The sequence below is a fragment of the Manis pentadactyla genome, chromosome 11, assembly GCF_030020395.1.
Source record: "Manis pentadactyla isolate mManPen7 chromosome 11, mManPen7.hap1, whole genome shotgun sequence".
NCBI classification, from domain to species: Eukaryota; Metazoa; Chordata; class Mammalia; order Pholidota; family Manidae; genus Manis; species Manis pentadactyla.
In genome coordinates this window covers 100867622-100888955 of record NC_080029.1, presented here as the reverse complement: position 1 = coordinate 100888955, position 21334 = coordinate 100867622, and the positions used below count along the sequence as shown (strand labels likewise).

General features: G+C 41.8%; 1 protein-coding gene across 2 annotated transcripts in view; it reads right to left on the bottom strand.

Moving 5' to 3' along the window:
* The window catches only part of MAPK6 (mitogen-activated protein kinase 6), a 54571-nt gene extending 34532 nt beyond the window's left edge, over nt 1-20039 (bottom strand). Inside the window, exon 1 of one of the 2 annotated variants that reach the window (XM_057488806.1) lies at nt 19928-20039. The gene's annotated coding sequence lies outside the window, so the exon portion shown is untranslated. Of the gene's footprint in view, nt 1-2501; nt 2669-19927 lie in introns of those variants that run through there. The other variant, XM_036917764.2, reaches the window with a different exon arrangement.
* Nucleotides 20040-21334: the final 1295 nt, after the last annotated feature.

Here is a 21334-nt window from a genome sequence, read left to right as displayed (position 1 = left end):
CTTTCACTTATATTAAAAGACTGATGAAAAAGTGTCTCTAACAATACCTATTTCAAGTTTTATTAAAGCAGAAAATTTATCAGATCAGGAGAAAGCACTGTAGGTACAATTCCATCAGAGTGAAACGCTCACATTCAGAGCTACATCTGATTAAATATTTCTGCAACTTTACAACACTTCAACTAATTTCTAGATATTATAAAGATACCTTTTACCTTACCAATGAGAACATAAGGTTAATTTCTACCCACATAAAAGTACTATCTGTTCTTTGTAAATAATCTGTAACAAATCTCTCTCAATTTAACTAAAGAACTGCTAGTATCAAATATTTAATTGCAGCAACAGACCAGAAATTAATTTTACTCTCAACAAACATTACAAAATTCCACCTATACAATATGTATCCTTTGAAAATGCAATTTAAGGAGCCATTACTACTTTTTTAGAGAAACTGGATACACTTGAAAGAGAGAGAAAATTATAATGTGGACAGAAATATTTCCTCTGTCATTTAAAAAAATACAGTGTATAAAAAAAAGGGGCCACGTAGCAGTCCGTGGGCTGGATGAGTCATCACCCAACTCAAAACTTGCAGCACTTCTAAGCTTCCTCCTACCAGACCCCATCCCCTTCAGCAACGTACCCTGAGTCAGCAAACATTATTTTGTCAGTTACGAATTCTCAGCACGCTTAAATGAACGTATGCAACCCTTTTAGTACTAACACTTGTCATTTTAGAACATGTGTTTTCTTCTAGTGTAAAACTGATTGATCTTCCATCTTCTCTAGATCTTAATCACAGAAAGTAGCCAAATACTACTTTTAATCCTCTTTTTTCAAATAATTGAACTCCAAAATATGGTCATCTATAAAGGTTTTTATAAACACTTATTTCCCACAGTTTTTTTCTGAACAGTAATACATACCTAGGTGATAAAACATGTCCTGCTCAAATCTGGCATATTTCCTAGATGACTGCAATTACTGAATTTTGGACAGCAATAAGCAATTTTAGTTTCACAAGGTAATTCTTACTAAGTGATGTAACATATATGTGAAAGGACTTTACTCTCCTTGGCACATAGCAAGCCCTTCATAAACGTGTTTGAACAACTACTTGTTCAAGATGTTTTAGAGATGCTTCCACCGAATTCAAAGTTCTTTTTCAAACATTAAAATCTGACATTTCTAAGAAACTCTAGAGGCAGCTCCCTTTCTGGGCCAGGCCCCCTTTGGACTCTACATTCTTCTAGTCAGATTACTCTTCCCATTTCAGTTTCCCAAGGTTGAAAAGAGAGGATATGTCCAATCAGAACTTTATAAAATAAGAAGGCTAGCAGAATCAAGTAATCAGAAAATTAATTAATCTGAAGCTGTTTATGTCCCACTTTGTCCCGTTAAATTTTTTCCCCCTTGACTAAGCCTGACTTTTAAGGGCATTTTTAGCACTGAAGAACATGAATTTTGCTCCAAATACAGCAGGCTTCTAATTCCACCTTGTTAGTTCCCTTCACAGGATCTTTTTCAATGAGCAAGCAAAAAATAATAATAAATAAGTAAAGGAATAAAAAAGGGCTTGCTTCACGGAGCTCCCACATAATACCTGAACGAGTCGAGTCTTACTAAGCCCAAGAACAAAAGGCGGCCCCAAACACCTTTACTTTTCAAAGCACCTCACCAAATCAGATAATGCACAGTGGAGTGAGGAGGCCTTTTTCAGTGAACTGACAAAACAAGTTTTCATTGGGTACTTAAAACAGACCACCGCTCAAAGGCCCGAACGCAGCTAAAGAAAGGCTGCGGGGCGTGACGGGGTTGGGGGCTTGGAGGTCAGGAATTAAGATTCAGACGAGTTTTCTGTACCTCACTTGTGGCTAGAACTCAAAACTTGGGCCGAGGACTTCTGGGCTCTGAGACCAGCCGGCTAAGTGGCGCGCGCTACGCAATCTGCCGGCTCCACTGGAGACTTTGCCCGGCCGGAGTCAGCTGAGGCCGAGTCACCGGAACGGGATGGGGGAGGCGGCCCGGGAGCAGATGGAAGGGCAGCGTGCCAGCAAGGCGAGACTCCGCGCCACCTCAGGCTCCCGGGCAGCCCCTCGCCCGCCGGCCCGGCCGGGCTCCGAACCTGCGGGACCGGCAACGGCACGCGGCCGGCACGCGTGGCCCCCTGGCTGGCGGGGACCGCCGGGCCCGGCCCGGCGGCCGGCGAGGGGCGTGCCGGGTGGGAGGGGCGCGCCGGCCTCTCCGCCGGCCCCACGCCCGGACCCCGGCCCGCCGCCCGCCAGCGCGCGCAGGGACGGTCTGGCCAGGCCCGAGCGGGCTGGCCGGCGGGCAGGCGGGCCGGCGACGGAACAAAAGCGCCTTTGTTGAGCGGCGGCCGCCGGAGGGTCACACACAATGGAGGAGGGAGCCGGCTCCGCCGCTGCCGGGCCCTCAGCGGCGCCCTCCCGAACCGCCCCGCCGGCGCGCCCCGCACACGTACACACACACACACTCACGGGACTTCTCCGACTCATCGAGGGAGTGTAGGGCCCGCGGACAGCCCCCGGTGTCGGCTCAGGTCTCCGGCTGTGCTGGCGGCAGCGGCGTCTCCAAGGCTCTCGCTTTGCCGCAGTCGCCGCCATGTAACCCCGACCCGCGAGAGAGGACGGGGGAGAGGGGGCGGGGGCTCCTGCAACCACGCCCCCATGCGTCACAGGCTCACTCCACGGGTGCCCCCGCCCCCGCCCGGCCCCCAGCGCTTACACGCGCCGGAATTTCCAACGCGGTTGACTGCTCCGCGCGCCGCGGGGGTGGCAGGAGAGGCACGCGGGCTCCCCTGCCGTCTCTGGGGGCTGGGGAGGTGGACAATTGGGCCCTCTCTGGTCTGCTGTTTGCCCCAGCACCAGAGCACAAAGTGACGAAACTCTTTCGGTCGTTTACTGAGCATCTACTATTGGCAAGGCACTGGGAATGGCAAGGCCCTACAAGAGGAATTGGCCTTCTTCCCTGTACCCGGGATGGTCTGAGAACAAGACTGAACTTGAAGATGGATTGGCTAGAAGGCAACAGCCGACGTAAAGGCAAACGCATTAGAAGCCAAGTGCTGCTAACAAGGTCATTAATTTTGCCTGAGGGAATTGAGGAAGGCTTCTAAGTGAGGTCACCACGGGTGACCTTTTAGCTGCCTCTAAGAAGGAGCCAGTACAACCCTGGGGGGAGGAGCAGGAGGGTGTTCCTGCGGAGGGAACTGTATGTGAGCAAAGACATGGAGGAGGAGTGTTGCTAGGAAAAGTTTCCATCAAGGAACAGAAAAAGACCTAACACTTGGCTAACCATGTATAGATTGGAAGAAAACAGAAAGAAAAAAGCTTGCCTATACCTATTAATCAACTGCCTATACCAATTAATCAACAGAACAATAAATAATCATATCCTTGTGCAAAATGGTATAAACAAAGCTGTCATCAGCACTTTGTCGAGAGACCACTTCCATCTGACTCTGTGTCCTGTCTCTCCATGCACCGACTCCATCTCATCCTTTTGGGCTTCACACCCCCCTGCTGGAGCTGGACTCCAGCAGAGGAGAGCCCCTGGCTTGTTGCAGGGATTGGGACTAGGCCAATTTAACGGACGCGTAGAAAATTTGGGAAGGAACGTACTGTGAGATGTAGTGGGAAACATACCTTCTTGGGCCCACTGGATGAAAAACAAACTTACTTAATCTTGTCTTATTGAGCCCAGGGAGCCATTTCACTGTATATGTGAAATTTATGTAGGTATTTATGAAGTTAGAGACTCAGATCAACATATTTTTTCATATTTTAATCACCAAACTTTTGGCTACCCCTTATCCATTATTATGCACAGCTTCAAGCTTCAAGCCTCAAGCGTGAAGCAAAGGCTGCCACAAAGGTAGCAAGAGTGGTTTGAAGTTAAGTAGTGAGAGGAAGGAAGCTTGAATGTTTTATGTTTCTTATATTTAAAACAATGCTATCTGAGTACCAGGGGCAAAGACGAGATGGTGAGTAGATAAAAACCAAGAGAAAGGGGAGGCTTGTGTTTCAACCACAAGATTTGTAATTTGTGGATAGAGCCTCTGCAGCAAGAGCTCCTTACCCACGACCACTATCCATTCCTACTGCCACTGCTCTAGGCTTTCTTGGATCCCTAAGACACCTTTTCTCCCCATCCATCAATATTTGATCACTAGGAGTCATGGGAGGAGAATAAGTAACAAGTACTAGACTTTTCTTCAAGGAGCTTATAATGTAGTCAGCTCCTGACTTCCAGCAAAGAGCACCAAAATAACCTGTTGATAAGCAATGCCAGGTTTTTGCTTCCAGCAGACCACTATGTTGACAAAGTATTAATAGTGTCTCAAAGCTACCTCAAGAGTAAGATAGTTACAAGATTTAGGGGATCTGGTTTAAGATAGGCCTCTCTGTAATAAAGGAGCACGATTGAGATTGGGCTAAATTTGTGACATAATTGCTTAGGATGGTGGACATTGGGAAAGGAAAATTTTGCAGTGAACAGTTGTTTGATAAACTCAATAAAATAGTCTGGTTGAGGAGAGGGTTATTTATGCTGATGAAGGCTAGCTCAGTCAGTATTCTGTTGTTCAGATAAATGGACTTTGAGGAAGTTACTGAAACTGCAATTAACTTATTTGCAACTTCATCTTCTTGGGCAAGAATTTCTTGGAATTAAAGTCATGTTTATACAGAATGTAGTTTAACTTCTCAGTAGTTTTTCAAACTGTAAGTGATTAGCCAAAGCATTTTGGTGGATTACAACCTGCATTTTTTTCTTAATGAAATAGAGAAAGAAAAACTAGACAGCGTTACTGGCAAGAAAGGGTAAACATTGGTCTGTGAAACTTTTGTTTCAGTTACATACTGTATTTCAACAAATCTAAAATGTCAGCAATTATGACATACCACTTTCTTAAGAAAGCGAAAAGTCTATCAGAATATGATATCCTATTGCTACATCCTGATTTCAGAGATTTTAAAATGGAATATTTCTTATAATTGATGAAATACAAACATATGTTAATGTGCCAATTGTCACAATGTAAAGTGTATTTCTATTTATTGCTCATTATTGCTATGAGCTATGCTATTGTTGAAAGAGTTTTAAACTACTGTCATCGTGGAGGAAAGCAGGAAAGGAACAGGTAAGTGCACCGTAAGGCAGCAGGAGATTCTTGCTTCCTGAGCAGAGATGCAAAGTACCTGCTCTTGCTGGAAGGAGTAATTGATGAGGACTGGGGACATCAGGAAAGATTCAACTGGAAGAGAGAGTATTTGAGCTGGGCTTGATTCCATCAAGAAGGATCAGGAAAAAGACATTTCCAGATGAGAGAGCAGAATGTACAAAGCCATGAAAGTGCCAGGCACACTTTGGAAAATGGGAGAAATCTGATAGGTCAAGGGGAATGAAGACAAGTTAGCACCAGATTCAGAGGACCTTGATTGGATGCCAAAACTTTTGGTTTTATGCTAAACGCAATAGGAGAGGAATTTAGCTGATGCAACTAGTATTTTAGAATGATAATTCTGACATGAATGGAAAAGGTAGATTAGAAGAGCAAGAGATTGGTGAAAGGGAGAGGGTAGGAGAATACAGTGTTTCTTTCTGCCCTGCATCCAGTCTGCCTTACTCTGGGAATGATACCCTGATGTCCTTTAAAGAGCCACCTTTTCCTCTGCAAGTCAGAATTCTATCACAGTGACAGAAAACCCAATCCAAACTCTGGTTTAACCATGAGACAAAGAGGAAGAATGTCTCTCTAGTAGGCACAGAAAGGGGATGACAATACAAGCAATATTCTTGGGGCAGAATCACTAGATGGTGAATGCTGAGATGAGTGAGAGGTAAGTCCTGAGTCACCCAGTTGCTCCCACTTTGCCTATTTGAATTTAAATGTTCTCATTAGGCTACTTGTTTTATATTTTTTCCAATTACCGTCTTGTTATAAATATTGAAAATCACAATACTGATTTTAAAACAGATTTTTAAAATACAGACTACTAACCTGGATGCCAATCCCTGATAATATTCTAATATAATCATTGAACACAGTGTGTTAGGGAATATGTAACAGTTAATAGGGGTCATCATGGATTATTTTCAAGTAACTCATTATAAAGAAATACCACTTCCTTTCTTGTTAGAATTATTACATTGAACAAAGATGGTGGTCATTTCAAAAAGTCAAGACCACCTTTGTGGATAAGATGGTGAGATATGGGTTTCAATTATTGCAGAGAAAGGTCGAGTCAAAGAATGCTGATTAATGGAGTGACACTAATCTTGAGGCCTCAAATTCTCAAGAAAAGCAGTTCAGATTTTCCCCCTTTGTCCAGTCCTCAGTAATATTTTTATCAATGTTGTGAGTTAAGATATTTATCAGATTTAAGGAATTAAAGCACTTGGAGAGATCAGAATATGATAGGTAATAGAATAATGATTCAAAATCATGATTTCTTAAAAAAGAGGTGACATTTGGCTGTAACAACTGTAAGTATATATGGGGTGAGTGCATGAAATAGGTGAAGGGGAAGAAGAACAATCTCAATCATAACATAAATTAGACATGGGGCTGAAAGTACAGCACAGAAAATACAGTCAGTAGTTTTGTAACAGTTCTTTCTGTGTTGACAGAGTAACTACACTAGTTGGGATGAGGATTTATATTGTATATATAACTGTTGAATCATTATTTTTATACTTGAAACCAATATAATATTGTATGTCAACTATACTTTAATAAAACAAATTTTTAAACCATGTCTATCTAGCACCTGCCAACATTTGCAACTCTACAAAATCATTCATTTTTAATTTTTTTTACTAATCCATATGCATTTAGTACATCAAAAACATTCACTCAAATAATATTGCTCTATAATAATGATGAAATTGGCTTATATAAGTAACCAATGTTTAGGTTCTAATAATAAATTCTAATAAAGTTTCCATCCCTTCTGCAAATAAATAAATGTATAATATCTTTGTTAAGAAAAATCACTGTAAAAAGGCCAGGATTTGGGAGACTTGGCTTGACCTGATAATATGACAATAAGTTACAGATATTTATGCAGTGTGAGCAGCCACCAGAAAACTAACAAAGCAGTCTGTATTAATGCAAAACAGTGTTCAAGTCACACAGGTACCAGACCTGAGCTGAAGCTCAGAATTTCTGAACTTCTGTGTTCAACTCTAAATGCCACATAAAAAGAGCCATCATGCATAACAAATTAGAATTCAGTAGAAAGAGACATCCAAGAAGAGTGTAAAAACTATGTACTCTGAAGAAAAGATAAGGGAATTGGGTCTGCTTAACCTGCAGTAAAGAGATTGCTAAAGGGGTTGTTGGCAAAGGAGAGAATATATTATTCCACGTGGCTCTGGAGTTCAGATCTAAGACCATCAGGACGACTATTACCAAGAGGAAGATTTTGGCTCAGCATAAGAAAAGACAGTTTTGGATATTGGAATTGAGCCATAGTGGAGAGCACCTCCTGATGAAGTGAGCTCTACATCACTGGAAGCATTCAATCAGAAAACAATAGCCACCTGTCAGGGATGCTATAAAAGGAATTGGTGTGTGTGTGTGTGTGTGTGTGTGTGTGTGTGTGTGTGTGTGTGTGTGTGTGTGTGTGTGTGTGTTGGCCTCTGTGTGTGTGTGTGTGTGTGTGTGTGTGTAGCGGCCTGTGTGTGTGTGTGTGTGTGTGTGTGTGTGTGGTGGCCTGTGTGTGTGTGTGTGTGTGTGTGGTGGCCTGTGTGTGTGTGTGTGTGTGTGTGTGTAGTGGCCTGTGTGTGTGTGTGTGTGTGTGTGTGTGTGTGTGGCAGCCTGTGTGTGTGTGTGTGTGTGTGTGTGTGTGTGTGTGTGTGTGTGTGTAGCGGCCTGCTGAGAGCTGAGAATGTCCGAGGTCTTCCTTACATTGAAGCTTCTGTGTGTCTGTTTTATACTTTTCATTTAACGTGATTGCTCTTCTAGGGTTTTTGAGAGTACAGATTGTAGTTCAATTTGTAAACAAAGCATCTTTCCACTGAAGAAATTCACTGCCAAATACAGTTGATTCCTGCTGTTTATGATAGCTCTGTTCTAAGAAGTCACCGCAAACATTCAATTAGTGACTGCTGAACCATTGCTTCAAGAAATACAGGATTAGGTACCTGCAAGCCTTTGGTCACAACATTTTCACCAAACAATCAATACATAACCTTGTTTTATATTCATTTCTATTTAAAAACCCCTTATTTAATATATATTGTTGATTCATTAACATTGAACTCCTGGCCAACAGCAGTACGACCCCAACTGAATGAAAGTTATCTAACATACATATTTTCTCTGAAAGGAATATCACAGCTTGATTACACTTAGGGACAATGGCCAGCATATAAATACTATGCTTGGGGGCCATTTTAAACAGCTAAATCAGCAACAAAAATAAAAAATTATGGCACTATATAGACCACTGCATATAGGACACTTATTTGTAGTATGAAAGTTGAAACAAGAAGGCAGAGTGTCACCTCATTCAACCTCCATGGGAACATGTAGATAGGGCAACTGTGTATGTCACAAATGACTGTAAAAGTGATGAGTACTAATTTAGGGGTAGCAAATTAAGCAAGTAGACAATTTTGCAAATAAAAGTTGCAGATCATGAGGATTGACTAGCTAAAAATCAAGAAGAAAATGTTTTCAGTCAGAATCTACTGAAGTTGTTTGTGAAGTTCTGTAAGAGACAGATCACTTGAATGCTTTTTGAAGTGGGAGACACCAGTAAATGAAAATCAAAGAATCCACATTTAACTTGATGGGGCAACAAAGAGCTTACTCCTTGGAAGAATGGTAATAGCATTATTTATCAAGTTTCTACTAAGTAACCTGTTTCAGGTAACCACTTCATGAACATATTCTCTTAGGCTGTGGTAAATGGATTTTGTAGAAAAACTGTAATAGCTACTTAAATTTTTTGACAAAACCTGGCTTTCCTTGTAATAAAATCACTTTCTGAGACAAAAATCTATACACTTAATTTTTTAATAGTAGTTATATAACTAAACATGTAAATGTACTAAGAAATTCCTATGTGGGGTAGTTTTATAAAACCAATAAAAGTTAAAGGATCCTCCCTATAAATCATCTGCCTTGGAAGTCAGTATTTTCTGGAAGGGAGATAAATGTGTAGAAATGGTAGAATTAAACTAGTAATACAATAGGTCCCCATTCCCGCCATGTCTTTCCCCCCACCGCCCCACCCCACAAACACACAAACACACACACCCTTTTTAAGAGGCACACAGACATAGTGACGCTCTGCCTTTGGGAAATTTTGTCCAAGGTTTTCTTATTTGTACTCTGTCCATCCTCCTCCTTTTTTTTTTTTTGGTATCATCAATCTACAATTACATGAGGAACATTATGTTTACTAGATTCCCCCCATCACCAAGTCCCCCCAACATACCCCATTACAGTCACTGTCCATCAGTGTAGTAAGATGCTGTAGAATCACTACTTGTCTTCTCTGTGTTGTACAGCCCTCCTCGTGCCCCACCCCGACATTATACATGCTAATCGTAGTGCCCCTTTTCTTCCCACACCCACCTTATCCCTCCCTTCCCACCCATCCTCTCCAGTCCCCTTCCCTTTGGTAACTCTTAGTCCATTCTTGGGTTCTGTGAGTCTGCTGCTGTTTTGTTCCTTCAGTTTTTTTCTTTGTTCTTATACTCCACAGATGAGTGAAATCATTCTTCCGCCTGGCTTATTTCACTGAGCATAATGCCCTCTAGCTCCATCCATGTTGTTGCAACTGGTAGGATTTGTTTTCCTCTTATGGCTGAATAATATTCCATTGTGTATATGTACCACATCCTCTTTATCCATTCATCTACTGATGGACACTTAGGTTGCTTCCATTTCTTGGCTATTGTGAATAGTGCTGTGATAAACATAGGGGTGGATATGTTTTCTTCAAACTGGGCTGCTGCATTCTTAGGGTAAATTCCTAGAAGTGGAATTCCTGGGTCAAATGGTATTTCTATTTTGTGTTTTTTGAGGAACCACCATACTGCTTTCCACAATGGTTGAACTAGTTTACATTCCCACCAGCAGTGTTGGAGGGTTCCCCGTTCTCCACAACCTCACCAACATTTGTTGTTTGTCTTTTGGATGGTGGCGATCCTTACTGGTGTGAGGTGATATCTCATTGTGGTTTTAATTTGGATTTCTGTGCTGATTACCAATGTGGAGCATCTTTTCATGTGTCTGTTGGCCATTTGAATTTCTTCTTTGGAGAACTGTCTGTTCAGTTCCTCTTCCCATTTTTTAATTGGATTATTTGCTTTTTGTTTGTTGAGGTGTGTGAGCTCTTTATATATTTTGTATGTCAACCCTTTATCGGATCTGTCATTTATGAATATATTCTCCCATACTGTAGGATGCCTTTTTGTTCTATTGATGGTGTCCTTTGCTGTACAGAAGCTGTTCAGCTTGATATAGTCCCACTTGTTCATTTTTGCTTTTGTTTTCCTTGCCCAGGGAAATATATTCATGAAGAAGTCACTCATGTTAATGTCCAAGAGACTTTTGCCTATGTTTTTTTCTAAGAGTTTTATGGTTTCATGACTTACATTCAGGTCTTTAATCCATTTTGAATTTACTTTTGTGTATCGGGTTAGGCAATGATCCAGTTTCATTCTCTTACATGTAACTGTCCAGTTTTGCCAACACCAACTGTTGAAGAGGCTGTCATTTCCCCATTGTTTGTCCATGGCTCCTTTATCGTATACCAATTGACCATATATGTTTGGGTTAATATCTGGACTCTATATTCTCTTCCATTGGTCTGTGGGTCAGTTCTTGTGCCAGTACCAAATTGTCTTGATTACTGTGGCTTTGTAGAAGAGCTTGAAGTTGGGAAGCAAGATCCCCCCTGCTTTATTCTTCCTTCTCAGGATTGCTTTGGCTATTTGGGGTCTTTTGTGGTTTCCTGTGAATTTTAAAACTATTTGTTCCAGTTCATTGAAGAATGCTGTTAGTATTTTGTTAGGGATTGCATTGAATCTGTAGATTGCTTTAGGTAGGATGGCCATTTTGACAATATTAATTCTTCCTAGCCAAGAGCATGGGATGGGTTTCGATTTGTTAGTGACCTCTTTAATTTCTCTTAAGAGTGTCTTGTAGTTTTCAGGGTATAGGTCTTTCACTTCCTTGGTTAGGTTTATTCCTAGGTATTTTATTCTTTTTGATGTTATTGTGAATGGAATTGTTTTCCTCATTTCTCTTTCTGCTAGTTCATCGTTAGTGTATAGGAAAGCAACAGATTTCTGTGTATTAATTTTGTATCCTGCAACTTTGCTGAATTCAGATATTAGTTATAGTAGTTTTGGAGTGGAGTCTTTAGGGTTTTTTATGTACAATATCATGTCATCTGCAAATATTGACAGTTTGACTTCTTCTTTACCTATCTGGATGCCTTGTATTTCTTTGTTTTGTGTGGTTGCCGTGGCTAGGACCTCCAGTACTATGATGAATAACAGTGGGGAGAGTGGGCATCCCTGTCTTGTTCCTGATCTTTGCGGAAAAGCTTTCAGCTTCTCACTGTTAAGTATGATGTTGGCTGTGGGCTTGTCATATATGGCCTTTATTATGTTGAGGTACTTGCCCTCTATACCCATTTTGTTGAGAGATTTTATCATGAATGGATGTTGAATTTTGTTGAATGCTTTTTCAGCGTCTATGGAGATGATCATGCTGTTTTTGTCCTTCTTTTTGTTGATGTGGTGGATGATGTTGATGGATTTTCGAATGTTGTAACATCCTTGCATCCCTGGGATGAATCCCACTTGATCATGGTGCACGATCCTCTTGGTGTATTTTTGAATTCGGTTTGCTAATATTTTCTTGAGTATTTTTGCATCTATGTTCATCAGGGATATTGGTCTGTAGTTTTCTCTTTTGGTGGGGTCTTTGCCTGGTTTTGGTATTAGGGTGATGTTGGCTTCATAGAATGAGTTTGGGAGTACTCCCTCCTCTTCTATTTTTTGGAAGACTTTAAGGAGAATGGGTATTATGTCTTCTCTGTATGTCTGATAAAATTCAGCAGTGAATCCATCTGGCCTGGGGGTTTTGTTCTTGGGTAGTTTTTCGAATACCAATTCAATTTTGTTGCTGGTAAATGGTCTGTTTAGATTTTCTGTTTCTTTCTTGGTCAGTCTTGGAAGGTTGTATTTTTCTAGGAAGTTGTCCATTTCTCCTAGGTTTTCCAGCTTGTTGGCATATAGGTTTTCATAGTATTGTCTAATAATTCTTTGTATTTCTGTGGGTTCCGTCATGATTTTTCCTTTCTCATTTCTGATTCTGTTGATGTGTGTAGATTCTCTTTTTCTCTTAATAAGTCTGGCTAGGGGTTTATCTATTTTGTTTATTTTCTCAAAGAACCAGCTCTTGGTTTCATTGATTTCTATTGTTTTATTCTTCTCCATTTTATTTATTTCTTCTCTGATCTTTATTATATCCCTCCTTCTGCTGACTTTGGGCCTCATTTGTTCTTCTTTTTCCAGTTTCAATAATTTTGACTTTATTCATTTGGGATTGTTCTTCCTTCTTTAAATAGGCCTATATTGCTATATACTTTCCTCTTAGAACTGCCTTCACTGTGACCCACAGAAGTTGGGGCTTTGTGCTGTTGTTGTTGTTTGTCTCCATACATTGCTTGATCTCTATTTTAATTTGGTCATTGATCCATTGATTATTTAGGAACATGTTGTTAAGCCTCCATGTGTTTGTGAGCCTTTTTTGTTTTCTTTGTACAATTTATTTGTAGTTTTATACTTTTGTGGACTGAGAAGTTGGTAGGTAGAATTTCAATCTTTTTCAATTTACTGAGGCTCTTTTTGTGACCTACCTAGTATGTGGTCTATTCTGGAAAATGTTCCATATACACTTGAGAAGAATGTATATCCTGTTGCTTTTGGGTGTAGAGTTCTGTAGATGTCTGTTAGGTCCATCTGTTCTAGTGTGTTGTTCAGTGCCTCTGTGTCCTTACTTATTTTCTGTCTGGTTGATCTGTCCTTTGGAGTGAGTGGTGTGTTGAAGTCTCCTAAAATGAATGCATTGCATTCTTTTTCCTCCTTTAATTCTGTTAGTATTTCTTTCACATATGTCAGTGCTCCTGTATTGGGTGCATATATATTTTTAATGGTTATATCCTCTTGTTGGACTTACCCGTTTATCATTATGTAATGTCCTTCTTTATCTCTTGTTACTTTCTTTGTTTTGAAGTCTATTTTGTCTGATACAAGTACTGCAACACCTGCTTTCTTCTCCCTATTGTTTGCATGAAATATCTTTTTCCATCCCTTGACTTTTAGTCTGCGTATGTCTTTGGGTTTGAGGTGAGTCTCTGGTAAGCAGCATATAGATGGGTCTTGCATTTTTATCCATTCTATTACTCTGTGTCTTTTGATTGGTGCATTCAGTCCATTTACATTTTGGGTGATTATTGGAAGATACGCACTTATTGCCATTGCAGGCTTTAGATTCCTGGGTACCAAAGGTTCATGGGTAGCTTCCTTACTATCTAACCTTTTAACTTAACTCACTTATAGAGCTATTATAAACACAGTCTGATGATTCTTTATTTCTCTCCCTTCTTATTCCTCTTCCATTCTTTATATGTTAGGTGTTTTATTCTGTACTCTTTTGTGTTTCCTTTGAGTGGTTTTGTGAATAGTTGATTTTATTTTTTTGCCTTTAGTTAATATTTGGTCTGCTTTCCTTGGTATGATTTTATTTTCTCTGGTGACATCTATTTAGCCTTAGGCGTGCTTCCATCTAGAGCAGTCCCTTTAAAATATCCTGTAGAGGTGGTTTGTGGGAGGCAAATTCCCTCAACTTTTGCTTTTCTTGGAATTGTTTAATTCCTCCTTCAAAACTAAATGATAATCGTGCTGGATATTCTTGGTTCAAGACCCTTCTGTTTCATTGCATTAAATATATCATGCCATTCTCTTCCTGCTTGTAAGGTTTCTGCTGAGAAGTCTGATGATAGCCTGATGGGTTTTCCTTTGTAGGTGACCTTTTTTCTGTCTCTGGCTGCCTTTAATACTCTGTCCTTGTCTTTGATCTTTGCCATTTTAATTATTATATGTCTTGGTGTTGTTCTGCTTGGGTTCCTTGTGTTGGGAGATCTGTTGGCTTCCATAGTCTGAGAGACTATTTCCTCCCCCAGTTTGGGGAAGTTTTCAGCAATTATTTCCTCAAAGACACTTTCTATCTCTTTTTCTCTCTTCTTCTTCTTCTGGTACCCCTATAATGTGAATATTGTTCCATTTGGATTGGTCACACAGTTCTCTTAATATTCTTTCATTGTGGAGATCCTTTCATCTCTCTCTGCCTCAGCTTCTCTGTATTCCTGTTCTCTGATTTCTATTCCATTAATGGTCTCTTGCACCTCATCCAGTCTGCTCTTAAGTCCTTCCAGAGATTGTTTTATTTCTGTATTCTCCCTCCTAACTTGATCCTTTAGCCCTTGCTGAGTTCTCTGCATGTCCATCAGCATGGTTATAACCTTTCTTTTGAATTCTTTCTCAGGAAGTTTGGTTATATCTGTCTCTCCCGGTCCTCTCTCGGGGGTTGTCTGGGTAATTCTGGACTGGACCAAATTATTCTGCCTTTTCATGGCGATAGAGGTAGTCTTGGGCAGGTGGTGCATTTGTCAGCTGGGCGAACAAATTACCTTCCTGCTTGATGGTCACTGTGCTCCTCTCCACTGCCTATTTTGGTTACCTGCACACCAGGAGCAGCCCTTGGGGTAGCCCAGAGCCCTGCAGGGAGAGGCAGGCATGCCGGGTATGCTCTTCTGCAAGAACAGCACCCCTTCGCACCCTGCGCCAGCTTCCTCTGCTTGCTCTGGGCAGCTGCGTGCTGGTGGTGGCCTCTGAGTCTGGCCCGGGCAGCTGCGCACTGGGAGGAGACTATGGGCAGCTGCTTTGGGTGGGGTTGCTCTCAGGCTGCTCGGCTGCTGTAGTGGGGTTGCGCCGGAGGGGGAATGAACGGCAGGCTGTTTATCATCATGAGCGACTTCAGAGCTGCACTGCCTCCCAAGGGGCTGGGGCTCCCGAAGCTCCTCAGGATTCCCATCCTGCTGGGCTGAGAGTGCCAGGATGATTCTGTCCAGCTGTGAGGCCCCTGTCCCTTTTAAGACTTTCAAAAAGCACTCGCTTTCCTTTTGTCACAGGGGAGCTGGCCTCAGGGACCGCTCGCATATTTTGCTTTTCTGTTTCCCTAATATCCAGTGCACCATGCAATGTGTGTCAGTGCTCCCGGTGTGGATGACTAGGACTGAGTATTTAGCAGTATGGGCTTCCACTCCCTCCCCGCTCCAACTCCTTTCCTCCTGCCGGGGAGCTGGGATGGGGAAAGTGCTCAGGTACCGCTGGGCCATGGCTTGTATCTTACCCCTTCGTGAGATGCTGAGTTCTCGCAGATGTAGATGTAGCCTGGCTGTTATACTGTATTCTCTGGTCTCTCTTTTAGGAATTGTTGTATTTGTTGTATTTTCAAAAATATGTATGGTTTTGGGAGGAGGTTTCCGCTGCCCTACTCACGCCGCCATCTTGGCTCCTCTCCCATCCTCCTCCTATCTTAAAAGCCCTGATAGCTTGAAGAGAACAGATGCTCCTACTCTTTCTGAAGATAGTCTTGTTTTTGCAACTTGAATCTCCTGAGATCACAAAATCTTCTATAACTGTGTTCGGTTTTTTAGAACAACCTGGGTCTCTGCCACATGACCTCCATAAAGAGAAGGAAAGAGTAGACAAACTGTCCCTCAGCCTATCTACTGGGAGTGTTAAGTCTTTTGAATTGTGGTACCAAAGCTTTCATGATGCAGGGTCATTGCCTTTCTCTTTGTAGCTGTCTGTCATTTGAGGAAGAAAGTTACCATTATCTGTAACTCTAAGTAAACTTGGGCTGAAAATTTGTTTATACTGGGCAACCTGAGTTCTCAAGTTACCAACTAGTATATTATGTGGTTTTGTAGGCCTGCCACAATCTCATCACTCACCTTCTATTCGAGAAATCTTTTGCCAGCTGGTAGTGACCTCCACTGGAACACCCTTCCTTGAAAATATCATCATCCCCAAAGGCTGGTATCCACCTCTGGATTCTGACTAAAGCCATCACTGTTTCCAGCAATACTAGGTGTAGTATTCTGAAAGGGAAATGGCCAGGCCCTCAGGAGACCTAAGATTCGTCCACCCATCCTGCCCATTGCAGACTGCCACAAGCCTCTGCCCACTTTGCCTCCTCCCTAACCCCTTGCCCCACTCCCAGGGCATTACACAGGAGTCCGTGCTTGGAGACACCCCATGCTTCATTTAACACCGAAATTCCAAACTTTATCTTTGAACTCATGTCTTGCAGTGCAGTTCGATGGGACAATGGAGCATGCATGTGAGCAGGAGATAGATGCCATATGCATGTTCACTCTACCTTGCCACCCATGTACACAGTGTTCTCAATCCCCCATGCATACAGAATTCTGGTGGATCCGCGATGCATTGGAGTTCAGTAAAACAAGTAATTTCAAGGTGTGTTACATCTGCACCTGAGTAAGTGGGGCTGCTGATAGCTCTGAGAGGCCATCTTTTCCATTGGAACCAGAACTTGCTTTGAACATGAACAGGACACAGTGGTATTCTAAGAAACACAAAAGACCGAGGAACCCTATGGTCTCCTTTCTTTCTTGCCTTACTTCCCTGTATTAGCCAACTGCCTATACTGAAAACACTTCCTTTTCCTTTCAGTCCTTTCTTACTCCTCAGTAAGTCAAAGGTAGAGAGTGTTGGTAGGATGTGTGTGTCAGTAAGTGGAATAATACTGGTTAAGTTTTCTGCAATGTTTGCACCATCTGGTTAAGAACAAAATATATATACATGTATGAGCTACAAAACAGAATTGTGTAATTTTGGCGATTTCACATAGGAATTAAATGTTCTTATATTTGTATCTCAAACTGGTATTGCACAATATAAAAATTAATTATGAAATTCATGCTAGTAACTTAAATTTTTATGCTGAGAAAATATTAAAAAGTTATAATAGTTAACTATATGCCTATCTAAATTAAAAACATCATGAAAAGTCAAGAGAGAGGGATCAGAAGAAAGGAAAAAAACTTTAACTGCATTTTTTCCTACTTTTTGAAAAAAGGGCCCCCCATACATGATGCAGCCGGCTTTGAGCGCCCCGTCACATGAAGAGTCCCAACAGCTGGACTCTGAAGAAGGTGGGTCAGGAGAAGACTCCCCATCTGCCCCCAACCCCTTCACTGGCAGGGCTAGGGCTGGAGAGTGAAGGACTATCTGCTCTGTGGATAAGGTACTCAAGGCTGCGCAGGGCCAGCCGCCCACACTCAGGAGCTGCATTTCCTGTAGTAAACATTCTGGCTTCATTACTGATGAGGTAGGAAGTGAGGCCGGAAGGAAGACCTCGTTCCGCTGCTGGGGCACATTTTCCCACAGAAACAATGCTGTGGGTCACAGTTCTCCTTCTCTCATAGTCAGGCTGCATATGGGCTACTGGACTGCCAAGGTTGGCCTGAGAACCCAGCCAGTATTTGTCATGTTATATCTCTGGGAAAATGCAAAAATTTCATGTTCAAACAACCAAGTTAAAAGCCAACTTTGGGAACCTAATTCAGTCATGCAGGGACTGTATGAGCCTTCCTTGCTCAGAAATGCTGAACACACAGAGGACCCAGGTAAACAAAATGTTAATGAGAAGAAGGTCGTTTACAGTGAGAACTTCAATTTATTCTCTGATGGTATGAAGAGCCCCATCCCTCAGATCCTCAGCTTGAAGAACTTGACCCCAGTTTCGCCAGGGCTGACTGGTCTCCGACAACCCACGCCCACCAGCCTAACCTGAGGACTGCACGTAACACAGGAAAGCCATGGCAAACACAGGAAAGCCATGGTGACTCAGACAAAAGATTCCTCCAGTCTGGCACTCTCTGAAAACGATCATGAAAGTCTGGTTTATTCCTTGTAAAATCTAATGTTGAACGTAGTGCCTGAATATGGTGGTCCATCAGTAAATGTGTTGAAAATGAGATGGTTTTGAATATTGTAATTGCCCTCTATGACATAAACTTCAGAAGGGTGAGGAAAGATTTCCTCCAAATAGCCACTTATTTAATCCTATTTTTAAATCAACTTTCTTCTTAGGGAAGTTATATGATTATTTTAGTTACCCTTTTTCTATGACCTGGTGAATCCACTACTCTTAAGGTTTCTGGGCAGTATGAGATACATGATTCCAGGTATAGTTTAACTAGCATTTTACTGTGTAAAGCTTTATGACTTTATTATTATAGCTCCAAGCTCATCTTCTTTTAACTGTACTTGATGTTAGGCTGGAGGAAGGAAAAACAAGGACGTGCAAACAGAACAGAGAGATGCCATAGGGGGAGAAGAGACCAGACCCCAAGGTCCGTGCCTTATATGGAAAGGGAACAGCTCTTCCTGAATTCCATCCTTCTAATGTGCCAACTAAGACCCGGATGTCAGCCTCCTCCCTCTTGGAAGGAAAAAAGTTTCTAGTTGTCTAGTATGTCACCTGTAGCCAATCATACCTCTCCACACCCCCTAGGATAGCTTGCCCACTCCTCCCCCTCCTAATCCCTTATAAGCCCCCACCTCCCTGACCGGGGGTGACTTCCCCGGCCTGTAGTACCCAGACCGCGGAGCATCACCTGGGAGTGGCATTCAAATAAACTACCTGGCCCTTTGTTGCCCCTCTTCGCCTGCTTATTTCGGCTAAAATTTATCTTACACTTGAGACTAACAGTCCTAAATTCCCTGTTTCAAAATCATTACAGATGAAACGACACAATGGATGATCCATCCATTTACAGATCTTTGTGCAATTTATCTTTTCTTCACTTCAGATCCATCTGCATGGTGTTTACTCTCTAGAGAGCTTAAGGACATCTCATCCCAATGACCTTTCTCATATGCCCACTCTCAGAGAGTCTGTGAAAGTTTTAAGCAAGACAAGCCCCCCATCAGTAACCCTTGAGGGCTCCACTCTGAAATTGGAAGAATCCATCTCGTCTTGGCACCAACAGTAATCAGCAGACCTGGGTGCTGGCTCCCGTTCTGCCATTTATTACTTGTTAGACTCCAAGCCAGTCATATAATCTTATCTTTAAAATGGTGTAAATAATAACTGCCTCATCTGTGCACATAACACAGGAAAGCCATGGCAAACACAGGAAAGCCATGGTGACTCAGACAAAAGATTCCTCCAGTCTGGCACTCTCTAACAACTTGCAGGGTTGTTACAAGTTTTACATGAGATAATGTGTGTGAAAGCACTCTGAAAATGCTAAATGACTGTATAAATAAAGGGTGGTATTACTATTCCCATCCAAAAGCTTGCCTCTTTAAAAAATGGCTTCCTGATGTTAAACCAACTCCTCTTGTTTCATTCAATTCATTCCACAGATACTCTTTAAGTGCCAACTTTATCCAAGATAGAACTTTCTCCCTACTTCCATGGCAATTTAGTTGGGAAGGGTTTTTTTTCAATGTTTAATATGTGAATTGGTAGGAACTTTTTAAAAAGTGTTGCGTTCTTTGTTTTCATGCTAATTTATCCCTAAAAAAATGTGGTCAAGGAGTGAAGCATGAAACATGCTCAATCATGTTGCAGCAAGAATAGAAGGCTAGAACAAAATCTCTGCCTTCATCTCCCCACAAAAAGCCGACTGTCTCCTACTCTTAGTCTAGGAGAAACAGAAGGGAAAGTTCAGAGTGGGTACAGCTCAGGCGACAGGGAGAAGGGGATGAGGAGTAACTATATAACTTCTCAATCCCAACAATCAGTATTATAATAAATAGATTTACTTACATGAAAGCAGTTTAAGGCCATCTAATTTAGCCTGTGGTCCATTCGGCAAATAAAAATTTCTTCCATTTTTAGAAGCCTCTGATGCAGGTTTCCAAAGGAAATATAACAGACAAACAATTCTTGGGGAAGAGGAAAAAGGACAAATTGTTAAAATGACTTCACTATACAGCACGTTATGAAGTAGGGACAAGGAAGAGATTAAAATGAGTCTTTCTCTCCTCCCTCTGTGACTCAGAGATTAATCCTAAAAATAATCTTCATTCCAGTCTGGGGAAACTGAGCAATACTCACATCTCCACATTCCAAGTTCCATGATGGTCTTGGAGAGGAAAGAGACAGAAGGAAGAAAGAGATAGGAAAGAGTAACTGTGCAAGATAATCTGTGAAAGGCTTAACCTATTCAGAGAGGTGAGGTGAAATTAAAAGACTATCTAGCTGTGATGAAATAGGCATTCTCTGTTCTTGCCCTTCTGAAGTATGTTGTGTCAGCAAGGATGAAGCCTCAACTTGCCTTTATTGCCTTATCTCACACAAACTCTGCTGGTGACCCATATGTTACTCATTCAAGTGAATTTTTGTCTTTCAACATCATTCCCTATTTTTTTTAAATTGAGGTATAATTGATCATTCCCTTTTCTTTGAATCACAGCAGGACACTCTTTTTTAGGTGTTTTCTTAGTCACATTTAATTTATGTAAATATGTTCACTTTTTTTTAAAAGCATTTCAAACTTACAGAAAAGTTGCACATACAGCAAAATGAACTTTTTTTTACTTGAACAATTTAAGAGTAAGTTGCTGACATGATGCCCATGGTGGATATTGAGATAGATGGACCAGATGCCCTTCAAGAAAGGGCTCGTTGCCCAGCTGTGGGGACTATGGCCAGCACACCGCTGTCAGCTGTCATTTCTTCAGGGTTTGCCCCATGCACAGAGATCCACCTTGCCCAAGGAGAAGCCTCTTTACTGGGTGGCCCAAATACAACAACTTATCAAGGCAAGGATAGAAAGGCCTGGCTATTTCAGCCCTGCACAAGACAACTTCAATAAGACACCCCAGTGGGGTTAGCTGAGCCCATCAGCCTCCTTCTCTGACCAATTTCTCCCTTTGCCCAAGCCTGTTGCTGTCCCCTCCCACCCACAGATGTCGATCCTAATAATTATCCTGAACATTAAAGTCTGTCTCAGAGCCTGCTGAGACCCAGACTGCTGCAGTTGCAGCCAGGAGGGGTCTGAGAAAGCAGACAACAAGGTGACCATTGGAGCTGGGTCAGTCAGCAGGCAGCTGAGGAATAATACCTCCTCACTGGCGATGGGCAGAGCACAGACAGCCCCTGGCACAAAGCAGACATCCCAGTATTAAAACTTGCACCAGTGGGGAATTGGGAGAATATACTAGTGAAAGA